Source organism: Antechinus flavipes, chromosome 6 (genome assembly GCF_016432865.1).
Source record: "Antechinus flavipes isolate AdamAnt ecotype Samford, QLD, Australia chromosome 6, AdamAnt_v2, whole genome shotgun sequence".
Taxonomy (NCBI): Eukaryota; Metazoa; Chordata; class Mammalia; order Dasyuromorphia; family Dasyuridae; genus Antechinus; species Antechinus flavipes.
The window spans coordinates 30,010,592-30,034,814 of record NC_067403.1 but is presented as its reverse complement, the minus strand read 5'-3'; the positions used below and the strand labels follow the sequence as shown (position 1 = coordinate 30,034,814).

Sequence of the window (24,223 nt, the reverse complement as noted above, 5' to 3'; positions counted from 1 at the left end):
AAACTTTAAAGTTCTTTATAAATGGTAGCTGTTAGTAAGAGCTAATCTTTTGAAAACTTGTTTATTTCAAAACTGCTACGTTACATTTCATGAAACTTAGGTTGCGTTTGAATGAGAATATTCCTGTTTTTTCTTTACTCCTCGGGTAATCTTTTTCTCTCCTTGTTTTGTGATTGGCCGCAGAAGGAAAAGGAAAATAGGATAAGGAAAATGTATGGTCACTGAACCTTGGAAGGATTGAGTGGTCAAGGTGGAGAAGAGACTTAGGGCTGATGGGATGTACACTCTGGGAACGATTTCTCTTAGAAAGTAGAGACATCAAAGAGAAGAGATTGATGGCAATTAAAAAGTAACAAAAAGATTTGCTCCCCAGCCTCCTGGGCAACAAATCGCAAAGGAAAACACTTTTTCTTTTCTTCTGGTAAAGGCAAAGCGCTGGTCTGGGCGGGGTCAGGAGTCCGTGGCTGGGCCGGTCCACTAGCCCAGAGGCAGTCCCTCCGAGCCCGGAGTGGCCTCCGGCGCATGGGGGACCGGCCGAAGGGGGCTGTGAATGGCAGACTTTCTCCCGGCGCCTTCCCACTCGGCTCCCGGCCCCTCCCTCTTCCGTGCTCGCTCTCTGCCTCCGCCTTTCTCCAGTTCCATCCCAGCTCTGTCCGGCTCCCTCTATCCTCCCCTTCCCCAGCTGCCGCCAAATCCTGGAGAAGTGGAATTGCGGCCCCGAGGCTCCCGAAAGGAGAGTCCGGGAGCGGAACCGGGCATGCTCAGTCGGCAGAGCCCGTTTTGGTCGCAAGTAGGAAGCTTTGGCGCTACACCCCGCAGCTGATCTCGGCGCTGCTCGTTGGGAGACCGGCTAGAGTGGCCAGCGGGGTGCAGGAGCGAGAGGCTGCAGCCGCATGCCGAGCTGGGTGAGCCCCGCCGCTTTCTTCTCCCCGCCTTTCTGCCCCCCACCCCCGTCCTTCCTCCCTTTTCGTGAGTAGGGGGTTGAGGAAGGAGTGAGTGCTCGCGGGGAGAGCCCCAGGAAAGCTGCCCGTACGTCTGCGCTCCCGCCCGGCGGGGCTGCTGGCTACTCCCGGGCTCTGGCACTGCTGCCGCGGGCAGCCCAGCCGCAGTCACAGCTGCAGCAGCTGCCGCCGCATCTGCAGCGGGGCTCCCTGCCCCGACTCCGGACTTGGGGAGCTACGTGCCCGGCTCCGCTCGCCCCTTCCCCTAGCCGCCGGCGCCACTGCAGAGCCTGAAGCCTCAGAGTGGGCACACACACATACACACCCCACACAGACACACGCGCGCGCGCGCACACACACACTCACACACGCACACACACACACTCACACACACACACACGCACACACACACGCACACACACACACACACACACACACACTCTGCTCCAGGGTTCAGAGCCATCGGCTGCCCCCCCACCCCTTTTCCTCTTTCCCCCGGCAGCCCGAGCTTTGCGGAGAGATGGGGCGGTGGGGGGTGGAGGGGTGGGGGAGGAGGGCTGGGCAGAGAGGGGAGAGAATGCTCTGGGGGGTGGGGGCTGGGGCAGGGAAAAGTGATGGTGAGCCGGAGCGCAGCCCCGCGCCCCCTGCCCCCCGCCCGGCCCCGGCCTCCGCTGTGTCCCCCGGATGCCTCCCCCTCGCGGTGCGCACGGCAGCGCTGTCCTTGCCGGGAGTTGGGTTGCGGGGCTGGGTTGGGTTGGAAGGAAACGAATGCGCCGGCTCCGGTTAGCCCTGACCCCGAGCCACGCGAAAGGCTGAGGGGGAAAGTTCATCCTCCCCCCGGAGGCATTTCAAACTAGAAAATGGCCGAGTGAAAGGGAGCAGATTGGAGAAGCCGCCACCTGGCTGGAATTACCTTTTGATCCCAGCCGGGGAAGACGGGGGCGGAGGCAGAAGTGGAGATGTGACATTGGGGGGATCAATCCAGCAGCGATAGCCGCGGAAGGGAGAGATTGTCTGGCCCGCCGCGGGGCCCGCCCCTGACAAGGCGAGGTAGCCTCGATGCCCGTGGAAAGCGGGAAAGAGCTTGGACTTCGGTCGGGTTTCCACGGTTTGGATGGGGGTGGGGAATGAGCCTTTAAAGTTGGGGCAGCTGAACAGTCAAGTGTCAAGTCATCTTGGAGACGGGGCTGCCGCGAAGGTCTTTGGCTTCTGGGTAAAAATATAAAAAATGAAGTGGGGGAGGGAGATGGGGAGACCCGCGGTGGGGGGATTGTGAGAGGGTGGGAGAGTGGATTGGGCACCCGAGAGAATTTGCTTGAGAGACCCATCCTAGCCGTGATGATTCGTTTCTTGGAGATGCATCAGGGCAGCTACCCGCAGCATTGCCCAGACTGATGCCAGAAGTGTCACTTCCCTGAAATGGGGCAACTGTTCGTGCCAGCTGGCAGTGCTTTGTAGCCACTTCCTTTTTTTTCTCACATGGACCGATTTTTAAACTCCACAGGGGTTGCTGTTGGATTTGGGATCTTTGAGTCTTTCTTTTTCTTGGTGATTGGTACTTCACATGCTTCCCCAGAGTGCCTGGGATACAGGGCTTCTTGAGACTGGTCAAGATGCATCGAGTGGGCGGCCTTCCAGGAGTGGGAGCCCTTCCCAGTTTGGGCTTTTCGGTGCTGCTGCGTTTTAGCCTCTGATTCCAAAGCCAGCTCCTCATGATAGACCACGAGGGGCGAGGAGACATAGAAGAGGTGCAGTTTTTCATTAGGTGAAACTTAGCAAAAACACAAGAAGAGGTTGGAGAAAACGGGTATTGGGGAAACTTCGAGGAAACACAGGTGGCAGTAGCATACAAAGGTCTATGAGCACTCGCCAAGTGCTTCATTGAGGCAGGAGGCTTGACTTCCCATTATTCTCTCATTATTATTGTTTTTACTCACTGTGACCTGAGAGAATCACTCAATCTCATCATAAACTGAGGATGATTCTGCTGAAGAGATACCTCAAAATGTTCTTTACTTTCAGCTTTTGAGAAAAGTCTCAAAGTTGCTTCCCCCTCTCCCCCAGGAAACTCACTTTCAGTATATTTCTTTATAAGTTAACAAATCATTCTTATTGTATCCCTCAATTCTCTTGATTTCTCAGAAGCAAGTATACAGTTCTTGCTAGCTGGATGGATGGTACAATGTTTAGAATGTTGGTGTTGGAAGAAAAAAGGCCTGATTTCAAATTCAGGCCCACATTATTTCCTAGCTGAGTGACCCTGCACAAGTCACTTAACCTATTTGGGTCTGTTTCTGGATCTAAATAAGAGAGGATCACTTGGGATGGTCTCTAAAGTCGATTTTAATCTGTCTGTACTGGATTTAAGATTTAGAGTTATAAGGAAAGTAATACTCTAGTACTGATCCTTGATGGTGATCTAGGATCTAAGCCCTCTTTTTTCTGAGGCTCCAAAATATGAAATGATTTATCTAAAACCTTATTAGCAAATGGTAGATACGGGTTTGAAATCGGGGTCCTCTTACTCCCAGAACTGTGTGCTTTCGGGTAACAAGGACAAACCAAGCTATTCCTTTTAAGTGAAACTTAAATTAAATTAAAGTAATTCCAACCTTGACCCTACAAAATTGTCTAAAAAAGACTTCATACTTTCAATGCAGAAGCCTTCAAGACAAACTATATGGCTAAACCCCAGATCTAATGCATAGTAATGCCTTTTATTCACACCAGCTTATGTTAAGGGAGGTTTTTACCTAACCTAGTGCTCCAGCACACACATTTACTTATAGATAGATATTTTTTACATACACACACGTATATACCTATATATTTAAAGATTAAATCTTTTTTTTTTTTTTTTTTTTTTTGCTCTGACAGCAAATAAGGCTGAAAGCCTATTTTACCATAGTGTTACATTGATACCATTGATTGTGGATTATGTAAAAAGATTAGATTTTCTAAAAGGTGAACCTCTTTAACTTGTTGTTTGTTTCATGAGGACAGTGTACATTTGCTGTAACATTGTTTTCCAGGACTTAGGAAAAACTAAAACAAAATACTCTCCCAGGATCTCTTGTATAAGAAGATGTGCAGTGTGGCTATAAAGTAATAACTCCTTAAAAACCAAACATACATCCTACAGTCTTCTCATTAAGAGAGATGGTATAATTCAAAGTTGTCATTTTGGGAAGCTATATGTTATTCCATTGCTCCAAACAATTTTTGGAGCTCCTTTGGAATCGTGTACAATTTCATAAGAAATGAGAATAATCCATCTGATTTGGTTTGTCTCACTATTTAAAAAACCCAACAATCCCAAATTGGTCTTATTTATGACTTACTTTTAGAAGCCTTTTGGTCTGTCCCCTCACCCAAAGAACTTGTTCTCAAAAGAAAAGAATTTTCTTTTATTGAAGATGTTCCAAAAAATGTCTTGAATCCCCAAAGCAATTATCAAAAAAGAATTAGATCCACGACTGTTCTGAGCAATGATGGTATCATTGGAATGAAGGTAAAGATGATTCTTTAACAGAAGTTAGCTTTTATTTAGATATCTAATCTGTGTTTTGCATGTGCTGGCTCTAGTAAATCAATTATTCTTTCACTTTTGTATCAAGGATATGTGAAAATCTTCTAAACAGATTTTACCATCATTGAACTCCCCCCCCCTCCCACCACCACCACCCCCACCACTTTTTTTAAACAATTTGCTTTGATTTCCTTTGTTTCGGGTTAAATTTGAAACATCAGATCTTCAAAAGGATTTGAATACTTTGGGGTTAAAAAAAAAAGCTACATTTCAGGCAAGAAATCTACTTTGTTTTCAATTGCTCAGCAACACTGTTGTATTACAAACAGGGAAGAGTATTTAAAGTAAATTCGAATGATTCTTTCAAATATTTCTGTTATTATTATTAGATTGAAAGATTTTTAAGGGTAAGAGCAAAATCATTTTAGTCTTCCTGTTACTTCTATGCCCAGGACAGTGCTCTGTATGGAATAGATGATAATGAATGTTGGTTGGATTGAGTTGAATTTTGGGTGTTCTGCACTTAAATATATGTTGGTGGAGGCTTCATTTTCTGTGTTCTGCATGCCCTAGGACAAGCCACTTATTCTTTGTGGACCCAAATTTGCCATGAATAATACCCAGAGGAGTTAGAATAGCTAATCCCTTAAATTGTCCTCCCACCCCCACCCCCCCAGCTCTAGATCTGTGATCTTTCTGGGAGTGAGTGACAAGGAAGAAAAATTAAGAGTTCAAATAGTGTTGAATAGAGAGATTTTCTAGAGCAAATGAAGAAATATTCCAGATTTCCACATTGGAATGATCATTTCTTTATTCAAAGACTTAGACCTGCAAGGGACTTTAGAAATCATCCAGCCCAAGCCACCTAATTTAAGGATTAGGAAACTGAGGCCCAAAGAGGTCAAATAATTTATGTGAAGTCACGAAAATTATAAGTGACAGCCAAAATCGAATATAAATTCTATGATTGCTCTTTTCCACGGAACATCATCCCTGACCTCGGTCATCTTAGCAAATGCCCTTCTGTTGGCTAATAACACATATACAGTTATTTAAGCAGAATGACATTTGCAAAATTAATTTTTACTGGGTCAGATGGTCAGATTTGGGTTATATTTCACTGAGTGGTATTTTCCTTAGATTTTTCTGGAGATCACAGCAAAAGAGAGAGTTTTCTGCTGTTTGAAATGTTGCTAAATAGAAAAGGAAATTCTTCTACCAACAATGCAGAGGAGTTTGTATGTAGGTTGTTTTAGGACATGGGGGACTTTTAAAGATTCTGTCTCTTCTTTTCTTTTCTCTCCTTTCTCCAGCATGTCTGAAAATGCAATGATTAACTTCTGAAATGCAACTATTAGTAGTATTGTTTCACATGAATTCATTCCCCATTGCATGTAGGGCTTCTTCCCCAAAGGCTCTGTTTTACTGTATTCTGCTGCAGCAATGGTAGTTCTTGCCATGGGAATTTGCCTACTCATCACTGGCAAGAGGAGGTATTCCCCCCCTCCCCCAAAGCTATGATGATGGGGCAGAGTAAAGGAAAGTGATCCTGTTTTCATATTTTTAGATCACTTTGCTTTCAAGAAGTACATGTTCTTTTTAGCTCATTAACCTTCAATGAGGCAGGCTGATGACGAGTTCTTTTCCCCATCTAAAATATTTAGACAGTAAATGAAATAAAATTTTGGACTCCTGATGGGTCCTAGAACTTAGAATATACCTGGTTTCTGTAAGGAAAAGTGCCTCTGTAAGAAAAGTTTTCATGGACTGTGAAAATATATAAGGAAAAGTTTTCATGGACAGGAAAATTATTGAGAGGGTCAAACCTTTAAAAGTGAAGTCACTGTCTTAAAAAAAATTTTTTTTAACAAGAGACCTAGAAGGACTCCATCACCTGGGACTGTTATCTTTTCCTGGCGGATAACTCTATGTAGAGCTTCCTCTAGCACCTCAGAGTTGACATATTTAAAGCTAAATTCATCATTTTTATCCACCCCCCAAAAAACTTGATGCTTATTCCTATTTCTGTTGAAGATATCACTATAATTTTCTGTCATTCACATTCCAACTTCAAAGTCATCTTTCACTCTTCCTGTCTTTTCCCTCCAATAACAATTCCAACAAATTGAAATAAATCCGTATTGAACTCAATCAGCTTCTAAATCCTGCTAATTTCACCATCACAACTGGTTTCTCACTTTGACTTCCCTTTTCTAATTTATTATTATCTTGGTTGAGAAAAAAGAATTCCCGATATCCTAATACAGAAGCACTGACTTAGACACTGATTGGATTATTTGGGGCAAAAAATGAAAGGACAACATAGTTCCTGCCCTTAACCTGCTTACTTTCTGAGGGGTAACAAACAAGGGATCAGATTTTATATTATCTACAGTTATTTTTAAAGGGATTTCTCTTTGTATCTCTTTGCCCAATTTTGATGGTCACATAAGAAAAACAGATGATTTCTATGGATTTACTTTGTATCCTACAACTTTGCTAAAGTTGTTGATTGTTTTAGTAGTTCTTTTTACTTGATTCTGTAGGATTCTCTAAGTATAACATCATATCATCTGCAGAGTTATAATAATTTTGTTTCATGAGGAATCAAATTGTATGTAAATAAATACAAAACATATGCAAAATATGTGGCTGAAACAGTGACTAAAATATTGAATCCATGGATCAGTAGGACCTGATTTCAAATCCTATCTTAGAAACTTCCTTAGCAATTTGATCCGGGGCAAGTTTTATAACCACACTGGGCTTTAAGTTCTACATCTAGAAAATGAGGAGCTTGAGCTCAGTGGGGGCTAGGGGCATCCCTACCTCTGAATCTATAATTCTTGTATGATGTCGTTTCCAAAGGGAGAGAATACTAAGTGGTACCATCATGAAATGCCTTGGATAAGGGGTGGTATCTCAGCTGTGCTTGGAAAGAAGTTGTTTTTTTGTGATATGGAACTGAAGAAAGAGTGCATCTAAAGTATGATACTATGTGGGCAAAAGCCCAAAGGCCAGAGAGGAAATGTTTTGCATCAGGAAGTTGCACGTGATCCAATTTAATTGGAACAGCCAATGTGGAAAGGGAAGAAAAAGAACTAAGACCAGAAAGGTCTGTTGGGCACCAGATTGTGAAGGACAGCTTACAAAAATGCCCACATCTCCTATCCTGGGACACAAGAACACCACCACAAAAATCCTTCCCTTTATCCGTCCATCCCTTCTGGCCATTATCCTTTAGCTTTCCTTTTATAGTTAAATTCTTCACTTTCTTTCTTCTCACTCATTTTAACTCTTTGCTATCCTCTTTCCAACATCATCATTCAACTGAATATTGTCTCTCTGAAGTTACTAATGTCCTCTCAATTGCAAATTGAATGGTCTCCCTCAGTCATCATTTTCAACTTTTCTCCAGCCTTGGACCTTATTGATCCCCTTCTTCTCCTTGATCCTCATTTCTCTTTAGGTTTCTGTGGCACTGCTCTCTCCTGCCTGACTGCTCCTTCTCTGTCTCTTTTGTTTGATTTTCACCTGAGTCACGTTTCCTAATGATGGGTATTCTCCTAAGACTCTGTCCCTGGGCTTTCCTCTGTTCTTCCTTTATCTTATTTCCCTTGGTGATCTCATCAGCTCTGGGGATTCTAGTATCATTTCTATGCCAATGGAATTTCTTAGATCTCTCCTTAGCCTTAACCTTTTTCTCAACCTCCAATCTTGTGTCTTCAATGACCTGAGGGATATCTATAACTAGATTTCCTGTAGACCTCCTAAACTCAACCTGTCTAAAACTCAACCTCCTGTCTCCTTTTCTCTCCTCTCCCCCAAACCTTTCCCTCTTCCTAATTTCCTATTACTGTTGAGGATACCACTGTGCTCCCAGCTTCCCATACCCAGTTGGTTATCAAGTCTTACCATTTCTATCTTCATAATTCTCTGGTATAATTCCCTCCTTTGACACAACAATCACCCCACTGCAGATCCTTATCACCTCCTATTACTGCAGAAGTCTCTGATTGGTCTACCTGCCCCAAGTCCCTCAGGAGAGTCCATGTAGATGTCAAATGGATTTTCTTAAACTTCAGGTCTGATCATGTCATTTCCCTGTTTGATAAACTCAAGCTTGTTATTGCTTCAGGATCAAATATAAAATCCGGTTTTGTAATTTCTTCTTTGGATCCTCAGAGCCTAGCACAAGCTATAAGTAGATAGATAGTATATGGTAAAATTAGATGGAACAGTGGCTAGTGCTTGGAGTCCAAAGTCAGGAAGACCTGAGTTCTAATTAGCCTGGGACATTTACCAGCCGGGTGACTCTGGGCAAGCCACTGAACCTCTGTTAATTAGTTTTAGTTTCCTCAGCTGTAAAATGGGGATAATTACACCTACTTACCAGGGCTATTGTGAGGATCAGATAAGACAGTAATTGTAAATTGCTTAGCATTATCTAGCACATAATACAATATAAACTTTGGCTACTGCTGCTTCTGCTTCTCTTCCCCTTCCTAGTTCCTTCTTCTTCCTTTTCTTTGTCCCTATAGTCCTCCTCTTCCTCATCCCCATTTTATATTTAATGCATTTGCTGTATTGGACAATTTTGCAGAATTAGACACCAGATAGGAACTCGGGCTTTGGAAGTATAATGCTCCCAATGATTTTTCCCTGAGGAATGCTGAGACTGAGGTGGTTCATTTATTCAGGAGGCCTTTATTAATTGCCTAGTCATATTCCCAGGATGATGCTTTATCTAGAGACAGACATTAGTATAAAATACTCCCTGCCCTCAAGGACCTGACATTTTGTTTGGAGGAAACAATTACACATAAATAAATAAAAATAGACATAGAAGTAATTTTGGGGTGGAGATGAGAGAAAATCAGGATAGGTCTCCTGGGGTTGATAGCACATGAGTGGAGCCTTCAGGAATCACAGAAATTCTGAGACAGATGAAGAGAAATTAATCTTTGTTTCTGTTCAAAGATGCGGAGGTGAGCTATGAAGCACTCTGTATAGAAATAAGCCAGGGATTGTCTGTTCAAAGGAAAGGCAAAGGTTTGGGGAGAGATACAATGAGGAGTCTTATATCATGGGTCCAGGGGGGTGAGAGTAGAGAGGAATAGGGGGGAAAAAAGCCATAGTAAGGGCTAGATCTCTCCTCCAATGTCAGGAGCCTCTTGGGTGTCCTCGATTCCAGACTGGCACTTGTGAGGTACCTGGCTAGACTCTTTGCTGTTTTAAAGGCATTGAAATTGGAAGATCATTGGAATAGACTCATCATTTTAAGAGCTGAATAGATATGTTTGGGAGTGAAGGCAGAATTTGCTTCAGGATGAAAGTAATTTTCTAAGTGCTTTGGGAACAAGAGAGCACTTACGTGGGATGAACTCTAGCCAAGGAGAACCAGGAAGGTCTTCAGTGTTTAGAATGGGAAGTCTGAAATGTGAATGAGGATTTTACTAGAGTTCAGGTCCACGCAATGGTAGCTCCTGGCATTTGTTTTGTCTGAGGCAGCCATTGACTGTATTGTCTTGCTCAGAACATCCTTGAGATGAGTTTGTGATTCCAGGAATTGCTCAGGAATTCCCAGCCAGGGAACTGAGAGCTGTGTACTCTGTAGTACCACAAACATGTCATTATGTAAAATATCACATCCAGGGTGAGCCTTCGCATAACCAGGGAAAACTAACTGGATCATGGAAGGCTTTGTCATGGATCTGTGATTGTTTTGATCCTGTCTTTTTTTTTTTTAAAGGTCAGAATCAGCAAAAGAAAAAAGAACTGGTATTAGACTTAAAAGGACAGCAATATGTAACATGGTAATGATGTGGAATCACTTTTTATGGACTGAGAAGTGCAAAATGCACTTGTTTTGGCATCTAAAATGATCTAGATTCAAGTCTAAGCTCTGCTAGTTATTTTCCACATGCCCATAGGAAAATCCGATCACTTTTCTGACCAATAATTTCCTCTTCTGTGAAATTACAGGGTGGGCTAGATCAGGGCTTCTTAAATTTTTTCCACTGATGGATAACTCCTTTTTGCCTGGGAAGTTTTTACACAAGCCTGGGTATATAGATGTATAAAAGAAGTATAGAAGTCAAACATTTATTGATAATAAATTGTAATTTTGTAACCTCCCTCACATTGTTACAAGTCACCATATGGGATCTTGAACCATAATTTAAGAAGCTAGGGACTAGATGATTTTGATATTCAGTTGCTTTTTAAAAGAATTGGCCAAATTAGGGCAGATAAATGGTGCAGTGGATAAAGCAGCAGCCCTGAAGTCAGGAGGACCTGAGTTCAAATCTGGCCTCAGATATTTAACACTTTCTAGCTTGAGACCCTGGGCAAGTCACTTAACCCCAATTGCCACAGGGGGAAAAAATTGGCCAAGTCTTTTCACATTGTCCATTAGAGACTACCCAATTAGAGAATTTTGGCAGAAAGTTGCAGATGAAACTCTTGAAATAGAAACTAACAAATCAACAGTGAGAGTGAGATTGATTAAATTCCAATTTTAGTATATATGCTCCCAAAGCAAGCACGAGATTGATCTCCTTGTATCTGGGGACAACTAGGAGCATTGGACTTGAAGTGAGGAAGGCTCATCTTCATGAGTTCAAATTTGATCTCAGACCCTTACTAACTATGTGATCCTGGGCAAGCCATTTAACCCTTTTTGCCTCAGTTTCTTCATCTGTAAAATGACATAAAGAAGGAAAAGATAACCTTTCCTGTATCTTTGCCAAGAAAACCCCAAAAGGGGTCATGAAGCTCCTCATGAAGAATCAGGCATCCTTGAACTACAGTGCCTTACCCGGGTTTTATAAGTTCCAGAGAGTATGAGGGCTTCCAAATCTCACAGACTGAGTGTTTCCCTTAAATCTCATAATCAAGAAGAAAATCATCTTTTGCTGAACTGCTTTTTAAAATTTTATTTTTCATTCTTTGTTACAAGGGATCGTGGAAGGGGTGGCTATATTTACTCTCACATTTGCTATCTTGGGCAAATCAGTTACCTTTCCTAAACCTTGATTTCCTCATTTATCAATTTAAAGGCTTTTGGATCAGGAGTTCTTAACCTTGGATCCATGGAACAGTTTGTGTGTTAAATTTTAGAAAGAGAAAAATGACATCTTTATTTTCACAGACCTAATTGAAATTTGGCCTTTCTTTTGATTATTAATTTAAAAAATTAACAAACAAAATATCACTCTGAAAATATTATATGCTTTCCTCAGACTGCCAAAAAGGATCATGATATTAAAAAAAATGCTTGGACTACAATTATTTCAGAAGTCCTTTCTCATTTTAAATCCATGATCTTTTGAAAGTAATAACTCCCAAGCCTCATCTTGTTTTGATCAACTATATTCTAAATCCTAGAAGTTTACTTTCTTCCTCTAGGTTTTCATGTTCAATTCTCATTAAGGATAATCTCTGAAGAAATTCAAAGCCTCATGAATGTAGCTAGCCACTGCCCCAGGGTAGAAGTTTTTAGCTGCTCACTAGGAGCTTGGGAGAAGGGAGTTAGTTTTGGAAAAGCTAGAGGAGGAGGAGCTTTATTTATTTATTTATTTAAAGCTTTTTATTTTTCAAAACATAGGCGTGGACAATTCTTCAACATTAACCCTTGCAAAACCCTGTATTACAATTTCTCCCCCTTCCCCCATGCCCTCCTCTAGATGGCAAGTAGTCCAATATATGTTAAACATGGTAGAAATAGGTTAGATACAATGTATATATACATATTTATACAATTATTGTGCTGCACAAGAAAAAAAAAGAGAAGCAAAATAAAATTCAAGCAAACAACAACAAAAGAAGTGAAAATGCTATGTTGTGGTCCACCCACAGTTCCCACAGTTCTTTCTCTGGGTGTAGATAACTCTCTTCATCCTGAGACCATTGGAACTGGTCTGAATCATCTCATTGCCGAAGAGAGCCACGTCCATCAGAATTGATCATTGTATAGTCTTCTTGTTGCTGTGTACAATGATCTCCTGGTCCTGCTCATTTCATTCAGCATCAGTTCATGTGAGTCTCTCCAGGCCTTTCTAAAATCGTCCTGCTGGTTATTTCTTTCAGAACAATAATATTCCATAATATTCATATACCATAATTTATTCAGCCATTCTCCAATCGATGGGCATCCACTCAGTTCCTAGTTCCTTACCACTACTAAAAGGGCTGCCACAAACATTTTTGCACATGTGGATCCTTTTCCCTTTCCTTTTAAGGTCTCTTTGGGATATAAGCCCAGTAGGAACACTGCTGGGTCAAAGGGGATGCACAGTTTTATAGTCCTTTGAGCATAGTTCCAAACTGCTCTTCATAATGGCTGTATGTATTCATAATTCCACCAATAATGTATCAGTGCCCCAGTTTCCCCACATCCCCATCAACATTCAGCATTATCTTTTTCTGTCATCTTAACCAATCTGACAGGTGTGTAGTGGTACCTCAGAGTTGTCTTAATTTGCATTTCTTTGATCAATAGTGATTTAGAATACTTTTTCATATGACTAGAAATGGTTTCAATTTCTTCATCTGAAAATTGTTCATATCTTTTGACCATTTATCAATTGTAGTATGGCTTGAATTCTTATAATTTTGAGTCAATTCTCTATATTTTAGAAATGAGGCCTTTATCAGAACCTTTAAATTAAAAATATTTTCCCAATTTATTGTGGGAAGGAGCTTTGGAAGGAGTAGGAGCTTCAGAAATCTGAGGGAGGACCCTCAGGAAAGTTCTCCAGGAAAACACCTGAACTTCTGCCGGATACTCAATATATGGTTCAGAAAATGTTCTGGTCAGGCTTGCCCATTTCTCTCTTTATGCCTTTATACGTAATTCTTTTAGATCCTTTTATAGAATATTATTGACAGTAATTTCGTCTCAATTCTACTCAAGGTTGAGAACTGATATCCTATGGCAAGGTGCTACCTTTTTTTTTAAAAACTGAAAAATTGGTCATGTCCTACATTTGTGGGGCTAAATAAATTGTTGTAGCTTTGTTCTAATTAATTGTACCCTAAGTTCATAGGATATAGTGTGGGAAGAGACTTTGTAATTATTTCTTTTGGCCCTATTCAATGTTTTGGTAGGGCACTAAATAAGTAAATTAATTCAGTTATGAATGAAGTGAATTGTGAAAGCTATCTCACAAAATGGACAGTGTTGTAAAAATTGAGTGAAGGTCGGCTATGTCCAGGGCCAGGTTTCTTTCTCCAGAAATCACGTAGTTTACAAGGAGTGGGACTTTTCTTTGGGAGACCAAGTTGGGGCCATCTTAGCACTGAAACTCCCATAGAAGATAATTTAGTAATCCTGAACATGTGGTTGGGTTGCAAGTTTTTCCTCATTTATGACTTAGAATGTGAGGTCATTTGTTCCAACTAATCAGGGCAAAGATCCAGCCTATAGGGAGTGTTAGCCCAGGCCCCTATATAATTTTTGTCTGGTAACCGGGCTTAACCTTTCCTTGCCTAACAGCTTGGGGAGAGAGAGACACCCTTCTTGCGAGATCCTAATAAAATTCCTTTCGGCTTTTGCATTGAGAAATCTCCTTAATTTATTTGATTTATTATTATTATATTGATTTATGCTGATTTATTTTATTTATTTGACTATTTATTTGTGGTCTTGTCCCACAAAGATAGAATTGTTATTTTTGATTATATTAGCTCTGCCTACCCATGAGCAATTGATATTTTTTTAGATTCAACTTTATTTGTGTGAAGAGTTTTGTGATTGTGTTACTATGGTCAGGAAGGGACTTTGAAGAGAAGCTGCAAAGTGCTGAGGAAGACCTTGATCCAGATTCTGCCTCTGACATTTACTAGCTGTGTGACTAGGAACAAGTCACTTAATTCCCCTGAGCATCTGCTTCCTCTTTTATAAAATTGAAGAGCCGGGTTAGCTGACCTCAAAGGTTCCTTTCAGTTTGAAGTCTATGATCTTATAACCATATAAAGACCATCTAATCCAGCTGCCTGGTTTTACCAAGGACGTAGTCATCATGCAGTTATGTTGTATTTGTCTTTATGGGTTTTAGAAAACTGAGTCATTAAACTTGACGTGAGACAAAAATATGGATTTGACTCATTTTCGATGAAAGAAGTTTGAGTCTCAAATGATCTAGCTTCTTCATCTGAATTTTCGATATCATTTTGCACTTAGCTACAAATGGTGTGTGTGTAGAGAGACAGTATCGTGCAATGGAACAAACACTGGATATGAAATCAAATTCTAGTGCTTTCATTTTTCTGACTCTGGGCCTCAGTTTACTCACCTATAAAATAAACTGAGTTTATTCAATTGCAAAAAGTGTCCTCTGTGGACACTTCTAGTTCTAAATATGTGATCCAATAAGCAGAACTCAATTGAAACAGAAGGAGAGATTAACCTCTTGAATCAGTTAGTGACACTTCCTTTAAGAAACCTTTTTGACTGATAAACTCTGAGTGTAGAGTGAAGCATACTTTTAAAACTTTCTTTTTTTTTTAATGTGTTTTCTTTTGCAATATGGCTAATAGGAAATATGTTTTGCATGACTTCATGTGCATAATAGATTGCTTGTCTTCTGAATGGGTGAGGAGAGGTATGAGGGAAAGAGAATTTGGAACTCAAAATGTTAAAAAATGAATTAAAATGTTTTATATATAATTAGGAAATTTTAAATGAAATACATGAAAATATATTTTTTGAAAAAATACACTTATTGATTCCAGTAGTTTCTGGTTTCTCTTAGGCCCAGTCACTGGACATTTATTTATTTATTTATCTCGTATTCACTTATTTGTGAATATTTAGATGTTCCTTTCATTTGGAATGTAAGCTCCTTCAGGACCATCTCATTTAAAAAAATTTTAACCTCCATGTCCAATGCAAAGTTGGGCACAAAGTAATAATAATAACAACAATAGCATATTACGTATTATTGCTGCTCTCTTAGAAGCTTGCTTTAAGCACGATGCCAGTGATTGAGAATAGTGTGCCTCAGTTTCTGTATTTCTAAAATGGGGATTAAAATAATGATAGTGACTTCTGTTTACCAGCACAGTATCTTAAACATCACGGGCAGTGAATAAATGTTTGTTGAATTAAATTTAATGAAACTGCAAATAATATTGTAAAGTAATTTTTAAAAAAACAAGCACTTCTTTAGATATAGGAAAGATCATTCAAGTAGATTTAAATTGGCACATAGCTGTGTACAGATTGCTGATTAAGCAAAATAAATAATAAACATATTGAGCCAACATGGCCTTGTTTGTAAATCTGGTAAACCACCTGTATCATTAAACAATCAATTTAAAGACCATTTTGGTTTGAAGGTAATTGTCTCCAAATTATCCAGTGACATCAGTCTATGTTCTGAACCAACATCCTGCCCAATTATAGTCTTTACAAAATGCTTGAAAGCCGTGATGGGCTTTCATGGCTAGTACTGTTGGACAAAATGCAGGAGATGTTAGTTAAAACAGAGGCGGGCATCTCCTGAGTGCTCCAAAAAGGATGGTTTGTGTGACTGCTGCTGCTGCAGACTCAGGGCTCTAACACACGGGGAATATTCCAACCCGTCCTTTCTTAGATGGAGAGCCAACTACGACCAGTGGAGTAGCTTCGAAGCTGGGGAGGATCCTGGGTAGCTTTTGGAGACATGCTGGGAAAAAAGTTCAGTCTGTCACTTATAGATAAAAAGAGTATTAACTCACGTATTCAAATGCTTTAAAGTGCTTTTTTTTTTTTCAATTAATGCAATGAAAACTTTTTAATGTAATTTAAAAAAGGAAGAGGGCCTCCCAGATGGGACATTGGTATCTCCCTGACACTAAAGGCACAAAATGGAGCCTTGAGTGCATTGAATAAGTTTTCTCTGGATGATTTATGGGCAATTTCCTAAGATAAGAAAGTATGGAAGGCTGTGATCTGTCTTACAGTGGGGATGGGGAGGGAGAATACCCTTTTCAGTGACATCAAAGAAAAGATCTTTCAGAGTGTTGAAGTAATGGAGAGGAAGTCCCCTGTAAATCTGTGTAAATATAAATAAACATTCTATACATCAATAAAATGCATATGCATCAAATTGAATTTCCCAACATTACATGTTGTTGGGATAGCATTTGAATGTTGCTATATGTAGTTCAGAATTGTATTTCTTTGAAGACTTCAAAGATTATTCCATGGTTTTTCTATTTAAAAAAAAAAATTCATCTTCACAGAGTCTCTTTGCAGTTGGTAATACCATATTGCCTTGTGTAATTTTCCCTCTCTCTTAACTTTGACGAGGAAGTAAATCATCCTCTCCCCTCCCAGGCACCTCTCCCACACTATCTTTTAGGGATGCTGGGCCTGTAGCAGTCTTTAGCAGAGGAAATGGAGACCCTGGATTCCATGGGAGGAATGTGAAAGTCTTCCCCTGAGCAGAGTCCCCCCATAAGAAATCTGCCACACAGCGGCTAGTTTGGGGAGCAAAGGGATTCCTAGGCAGTATCCCAGAAGTCTTGGTGCAGCTTTAAATGATTAAAACTTCAGTAAGACTTGTAGTACATTCTATGCTTAAAGAGACTAGATCTGCCACTATAAGGAGACAGCTGGACTGTTTTAATTTTTAAAAATATTGGTTAAAAAATGAGAATGGAAAAAAATTATGTGGATAAATATAGTACCCTGTGTGAAAAATGGGGAAACTAGGAGATATTCATGGAATGTTGTGGTTGACTTGTGACTGGAGTTCTGTTCTGATATCCAGCCCGAGTTTTTCTGTTAATAACACATTCAGGTCCTGCAGCTAAGACAATCCCTTTCTCCCAGCCTTGAGTTTTGTGGAGAGGATAATGATTTGACCTTTTTAAAAATCACAACAGCATCTTATTTGCCTTGTGTACATTAATTCAATTCAATAACATATTAAGTGTCCACCATATGCTAGTGACTATGCTTGGCTCTAAAATACAATTGCCCCCCCCCCAAAAAAAAAGGAAATGGTCCTTTCCCTCTGGAAGTATATTCTACTTGGAGTAACGTATTGTTATGTATAATACATGGTGATTTTAGGATGGAGAAAGTGCTAACAACTTGGGGGAATCAGTAGACCAACAAGCATTTTTGGAGGGGCTTTGGAGGGGGAATTGAGTATTTTCTGTGTGTCAGGCAATCTAAGAAAAGGGAAATGACAACATCAAATTATTCCCTGGCCCTCCTCTCTCCCAATAATGGCCTTACATTCACTGAGAATAAAAATAAAAAATGAAAAATGAAAAAAAGGCAGATATCGGGGAACTTTAGCCTTTGGAAAGGGGTGAGAAATAGACTGTGTCATCAAAAGCCTTTTGTTTGAGACATTTGAGCTAAATCCTATAAAAACTCATAAGTAGAACTGATTGTAAGGAAAAAGCACATTTCAGACATAAGGGACAGCAAATGTCAGGGGATAAGAGATGTGTCCTATATACAGCGACAAGGAGGCCATTAGGGCTGGATCATGGAGGAAGGGCCAGGTTGGTAACTGATTTTAATGCCCAAGTACTTTCTTTATATGTAAGTGTAGAATGTTGGAATATATTGAGTAGCAGGGAGGCATGTCAGACCTGGCTTTAGGAAAGTCACTTCAGTATCTATGGAGGGTGGACTGGAAAGAAAAAAGCCTTGAGCAACTGGGATGCTATTTCAGCACTCCGCCAATGGTGACAAAGCCCTCCATTAGTGGAGAGAAGGGGATGTACATGAGACATGGTGGGAAGATGGATCTGTAGGATGAACACAAGTGGGGGTTCAAAGATGACGCCAAAATTGGCTGGTGGTGGTTCTTTGTTCTTCAAGATGTCACCAAAATGACATCCCTGTGTTAGAATCAACTTAGCGTGTGTCTGACTGTGGTAATCAGACCAACATGAACTCAGAATGCTGTGCCACAGTAGACAGAAACGGTCCGCAGGATGTTGGGGGTGAATTATCTAAATCTGTGCGCCCCGCGTTGCTTCTGAGCGGCTTCGATTCTGTTTTGCTCCTGAGCACAGCGCCTTCTCTGATAGGGGCACGCCATGCTGGGCAGCCCAAGATTATTGATTACTTCGCACTAGATATTTCAAATTCAGCATATCGAATGCATTTGTAATGTAGGACTGGAGCCCAGGAGAGAGACTGAGCTTGGATACATAGGTCTGTGTAGAGTCATGCTCATAGAGATGACAGTTGAACCGTGGGAATTGATTCCATCATCGAGTGAGAGAGAATATATGGGGAGAAAAGAGAAAGCCATTAAAAGAGACTTGGGGTAAATCCAGGTATAGGGTGTGATGGGGATGAAGATCCAGCAAAGGACACAAAAACCTAAAAAGTATTCAGGAGAATGTGATCGATAATATCAAAGGCTGCAGAGATTGAGAAAAGACTTTTACATTTGACAATTAAGAGATTATTGGTAACTTTGAAAGGGCCAGTTTCAGTGGAATGATGAGGTCAGACACAGCTGCAGAGCTGAGACACTGAGTGTTGTAGATGACAGCCAGGGAGTTTAGATAGTTCAAATGAGTAGTTTTTTATTAAAGCTTTTTATTTTCAAAACATGTGTATGCATAATTTTTCAACATTGATCCTTGTAAAACCTTGTGTTCCAAATTTCTCCTCCTTCCCTTTATCCCCTCCCCTAAATGACAAGTAATCCAAAATATGTTTAACATGTACAATTCTTCTATACATATTTCTACTTATCTTGCTGCACAAGAAGAACCAGATCAAAAAGGAAAAAAAAAGTTAAAAACAAAACAAAATGCAAGCAAACAACAACACAAAGTGAAAATGCTATGTTTTGATTCACACTCAGTTCCCACAGTCCTCTCTCTGGATGCAGATGGCTCTCTTCATCACAAGACCATTGGAACTGGTCTGAATCATCTCATTGTTGAAAAGAGCCCCGTCCATCAGAATTGATCATCACATAATCTTGTTGTTGCCGTGTACAATCAAATGGGGATTTTTAAAGGGTGGAAGAGATGTGCGTTGGCAATGGAGAAAACGCTGTTCTATAGGAGAGAAACTGAAGATTGTAGTGAATTGGAGATATGTGGGAGAAGGAATAAGCATTTATAGAATATCTACTATGTGCCAGGCACTGTGCTAAGCACTTTATAGATATCTAATTTGATTCTCACAGCCCTTTGAGGTAGGTGCTGTTCTCTCCATTTTGCATCTGAATAAACTGAGGCAAACAAGTTGTGATTTGCCCAGGGGTCATGCAGCTAATAAGTATCTGAGGCTGTGTTTGAACTCAGGTCTTCATTACTCCAGGACCAGTGCTGTGTCCACTGGCCACCCTGTTGGTAGGAGCAGTTTACTAGAGATGACAAGAAGGGGAACCTTGGGAAGAAGAAGGGCTACCTCTTCATCAGAGAATGGGGTCAGTGAGATGGGGGGATTGGAGTTGAGAAGACAGAGCTCTCAGTAACTGATATCAAATTTTTTTGGGGGGGTTGAAGTATGAGGTGAAATGCTCAACTCATGGGTTTGTGGAAAGGAGACGAATGAGAGGTTTCAAGGGAGGAGTTTGGAGTAGTCTCTGGGGTGAATCAGAGAGAGAGTTAGGGAGGGAGAGAACAGAATGATTGTTTTGCTGCACTGAGAGCCCAACTGAGCTTAGAATATCACATTTTTCGGGGATGTAGGCAGCAAGATTTCATTATTTCTTCCAGCTTCATGTAACAGCAGTAGGAGCAAAGGGCATAGATGCTACAAGTAACCCAGGGTTGAGATTTAACTCGGGATGAAAATGAACAAGTCAAGGGCCCAAGGGATTCAAGAATTTGAGGATAGTGTGGGGTCAGACATGTTTCCTAAGGGGTCAAGATTGAGAAGTAAGGAAGTATATAAGCAGAGCGATGGTGATACCTTCCTAGAAAGTATGAAGAGGTGGTGGGATTAGAGATGAGAATGTAGATGAAAACTGGATTTAAAAGCAGCAAGGGATGGGGGGGGGGAATGGAATGCTAAAATATTATGATGGGATAAAGGAATTTCAGAGTTCTGGAAAAAGGAATTATGACCATTACTAATCTGTGCCCCCAATGCCATCCATGTGTGTTGTTGTTCTGTCTTCATTCTGGAAGAGGACTGATGATATCACAATAGTGATGTCTTGACGTGTGTGAATTTGAATTTATGGCTTTTGTCTTGTTGTTGGACTCTGTTGTATATATAGCTATATCTACATATAGCTCTCTCTGTCTCTGTCTCTGTATCTTTCCTCTCTCTCTGTGTCTCTGTCTCTCTCTCTGTCTCTGTCTCTCTCTCTCTGTCTCTTTCCTCTCTCTATGTCTCTGTCTTTCTCTCTGTCTCTTTCCTCTCTCTGTGTCTCTGTCTCTTTCCTCTCTCTGTCTCTCTCTCTCTATTTCTCTCTCTCTTCCTCTCTCTGTTTCTCTTTCTCTCTCTCTCTCTCTCTCTCTCTCTTCTCTCTCTCTCTCTCTCTCTCTCTGTCTCTGTCTCTCTCTCTGTTTCTCTCTCTCTCTCTCTGTTTCTCTGTTTCTCTCTCTCTGTCTCTCTCTGTCTCTGTCTCTCTGTCTCTCTGTCTCTCTGTCTCTCTGTCTCTGTCTCTCTGTCTCTCTCTCTCTCTCTCTCTCTCTCTCTCTCTCTGTCTCTCTACACACACACACACACACACAGCTACATAGAGCTATAGCTAAGGTGGAGTGGAGAAACTGAAGAACAAGAGTATCAAAGTCTTTGAGGAACATCAACATGTCTGTCAGTGCAGTAGTCAGGCTGAACTCTGGATCAGGAAGGGGTTAATGTTCCTCTTGGGTAAAGGGAGCAAAGTCTCAAAAATCTCGAGGGTATCCAGGAGAAGATGATGATCATCCTGTCAAAGGACTGAAGGGCTCGAAGAAAGGCCATTACATTTGGTTAGCAAGGGATCATTGGTAGCCTTGGAGAGAGCAATTTCAGTTGAGTAACAAGGTCAGAAGCCAGGTTGCAGAGAGTGTAGAAGAGACGGAGACAAGTTAAGACCAAATCTTTCAGTCAGTTGCCAAATTTTGTCATTTCTACATCCACATCTTTTGCAATTTTGTGTGGCCACCACATTAGGGCAAATCTCCTCAGCTTTCCCATTGGTCTTTCTGCTTCATTTCTCCCCTCCCCAGTTCATCCTCCTCAAAGCCGCTAAAATAATTTGTCCTGAATCCCTGATGGACCGGGTCACTTTCCAATTCAGTAAATTTTGTTGGCTCTCTGTTGTCTTTAAGATATTTGTTGTTGTTGTTGTTGTTGAGAAAATTGGGATTAAGTGACTTGCCAGGATCACAGCTAGGAAGTGTTAAGAATCTAAGGACAGATTTGAACTCAAGGCTCTCCTGACTTCAGGGTTGGTGCTTCTATCCATTAGCCACCTGTCTGCCCCTGTCTTTAAGATCTTAATAGAAACTCCTTTCTTGACATGTAAAACCTCTGACCACCTGGTCTCTATCTCCATCTGCAGCTGCCTTCCCTATCCATGATTTTCCTTTCCCCATCTTGCCTTTGCTGCTCCTTAGCCCCGAAGCTCCATCATTGCCCAGGCTTCTCACTCTTGCTTCCTGGAATCTCTAGTGTCCTTCAAAACTCAGTGCTAGCACCATCTTTCCTGCTCTTTTTTAGTTTTCTCCAGAAATTACCTTGAGTTTACTCTGTGCCTTCTTATAAACTCTGTTTCCCCCATAGGATAAGTTCCTCTGTGGCAGAAATTACTTTCCTTTCATTGTTGCATCCCCATGACTTGGCACAGCATCTACTTTGCTGATTGCTGAGGGTAAAGGTAGAGAATTGGAAAAACCTTGTAAACCATCCAGTCCAACCTCTTCATCTTGCAGAGAAGGAGACAGGCATTGAGTGAATTGCCAGAGATGACATGGAATTTGAAGTCATGCCCTCTGATCGCAAATCCAATACCGTTTCTCTGTGAGATCCAAGATTGATAACTTGTGGTCTGTGAACTTGTCTTCTTGCTGTATATGAAGTTTTTAAAATCTGTTGGTGACTGCTGTATAATCCTATATGGTTCATATTAAGCATTTAAAAACCTTATTCCGAAAAAATATCCATCACTGGATTATGGACAAAGGGTTTTATGACCCCAAAAGTTAAGGACCCTTGGATTAGATATTAAGTAGTGTGGTTCCAGCTGTCATCATTGGATCACTCTGCCCGTTGACACTAGATGTGGTTGGGGAGCAGATAAGTAATGGCGGCCACTGAAATAGACTGGCCGAAAGGCAGGGAAATTGTTTCCTTCATTTTAGGCTGTTTGTTAGTCACCTAGTATTTAACAATGAGGCTTTGGACTCTCCCTTCTTTAGATAAGGGAACTAAAGTAATTAGGAGATTGACTCAAAAAGCAGAGGCATTCCAGTGGCTGAGGCAAGAGGCAACTCGGCTCTGTTGGGAACGCTCCCATCAGTCAGCTAACCCCATGTCAGCCCAGCCTCCTTCCCTCCGATTGCATCTGGCAACTGACTTGTCTTTTGTATTTAGCTTTGCTAAAGGAAGCCTGGGAAATAGGAAGGAAGGATGTCTCAGGCAAGTTCCCCTAAATTCTTTTTGAAATTGGGAAGTGACTGTATTAGTGGGATCTTCCAAGTGAATCATGCTGAGTTGTAGGGTGTTGAACAAGTTGAGTAATAGCTCCATTTTGTAAAGGATAGTTGAATAGGTTTAGAGTCGGAAGGGACAAATTAATTCAACCACATATTACAGTTGAGGAAACTGAAGTTCACACAGAAGCTGAGTTTCTTGTAGCTAAGTGGTGAAGTGCAGAGACTGCTGGACCCAGAGTCAGGAAAAACCGAGTTCAAATACTGCCTTAGATACTTATGGACTATGTGAGTCTGCCTGCCTTGATTTCTTTATCTGTAAAATGAGGACTTTAATAGCACCTCCCCAGATTGTTAGGATGATAAAATTACTTGCTATTTATGAGGAAGAGGCTTACAAAAACTTATGTAAATGCTAGTTTTATTATTATTTTTATTTGTTATCATGCACAAAGGAGTTTCAGTTCAATTCAGCACAATTAACACAGTGAATCATACTCTTTGCTTGGGGTTCAAAGATAAATCTTGCCTTTGGAGGAACTTGCAGTCTAATAAACAAAATGGTAAAAGTAAAAGTGAGTGGCAAAGAATTAGATAAAGAATATTTACAAAAGAATTATGAAGGCCTTGAGGTTGGCATTTTTTGGTGACCATACCATTCAAGAAACACAAATTTAAAACATTCAGTGTGTGTTGAGGTGTCCTGAGTGCATTATTTTATCATTATTTATCATTTTATAGAAAAGAGCCCCACTGAGTCCTAAGACCCTCCCCAAATATGCTGGTTGAGACATATTAGTTGTTTCTGTTGAGTCCTGCTGACTCTTCATTACCCCATTTGGGATTTTCTTGGCAAAAAATACTCGAATCATTTGCCATTTCCAGTTAGAGGGAGAAGATCTATTTTCCTAACTTATGTTTCGTGGGATTCAGAATTTATATTTATATACAGATGCTCTATACCAAACATAACAATTAGAGACAACCTATAGAGTTAATAGTTTAGTCATAGACCTCAGAGAGCCTGAGGAATTTAACCTGTTTCTGTGAATCTGAAAGGTTTATATTTGGTTAAATTTTATATCCATTATTGTTGAACTCTTTTCCCCCTTCCCCTAAAATGTTTGCTTTCTTTCTTGGAGGGGTGGATAGAGAGCTGATCTCAAGATTCAAAGCCAGCTTC

The 24,223-nt window shown here is 40.8% G+C and overlaps 1 protein-coding gene across 4 annotated transcripts in view; it reads left to right on the top strand.

Annotated features, from left to right (window-relative positions):
- Nucleotides 1–540: 540 nt before the first annotated feature.
- The window catches only part of APBB2 (amyloid beta precursor protein binding family B member 2), a 374,634-nt gene continuing 350,951 nt past the window's right edge, over nt 541–24,223 (top strand). Inside the window, exon 1 of one of the 4 annotated variants that reach the window (XM_051964457.1) lies at nt 541–905. The gene's annotated coding sequence lies outside the window, so the exon portion shown is untranslated. The remainder of the gene's footprint in view (nt 906–24,223) is intronic. The other 3 variants (XM_051964459.1, XM_051964460.1, XM_051964461.1) reach the window with 3 other exon arrangements.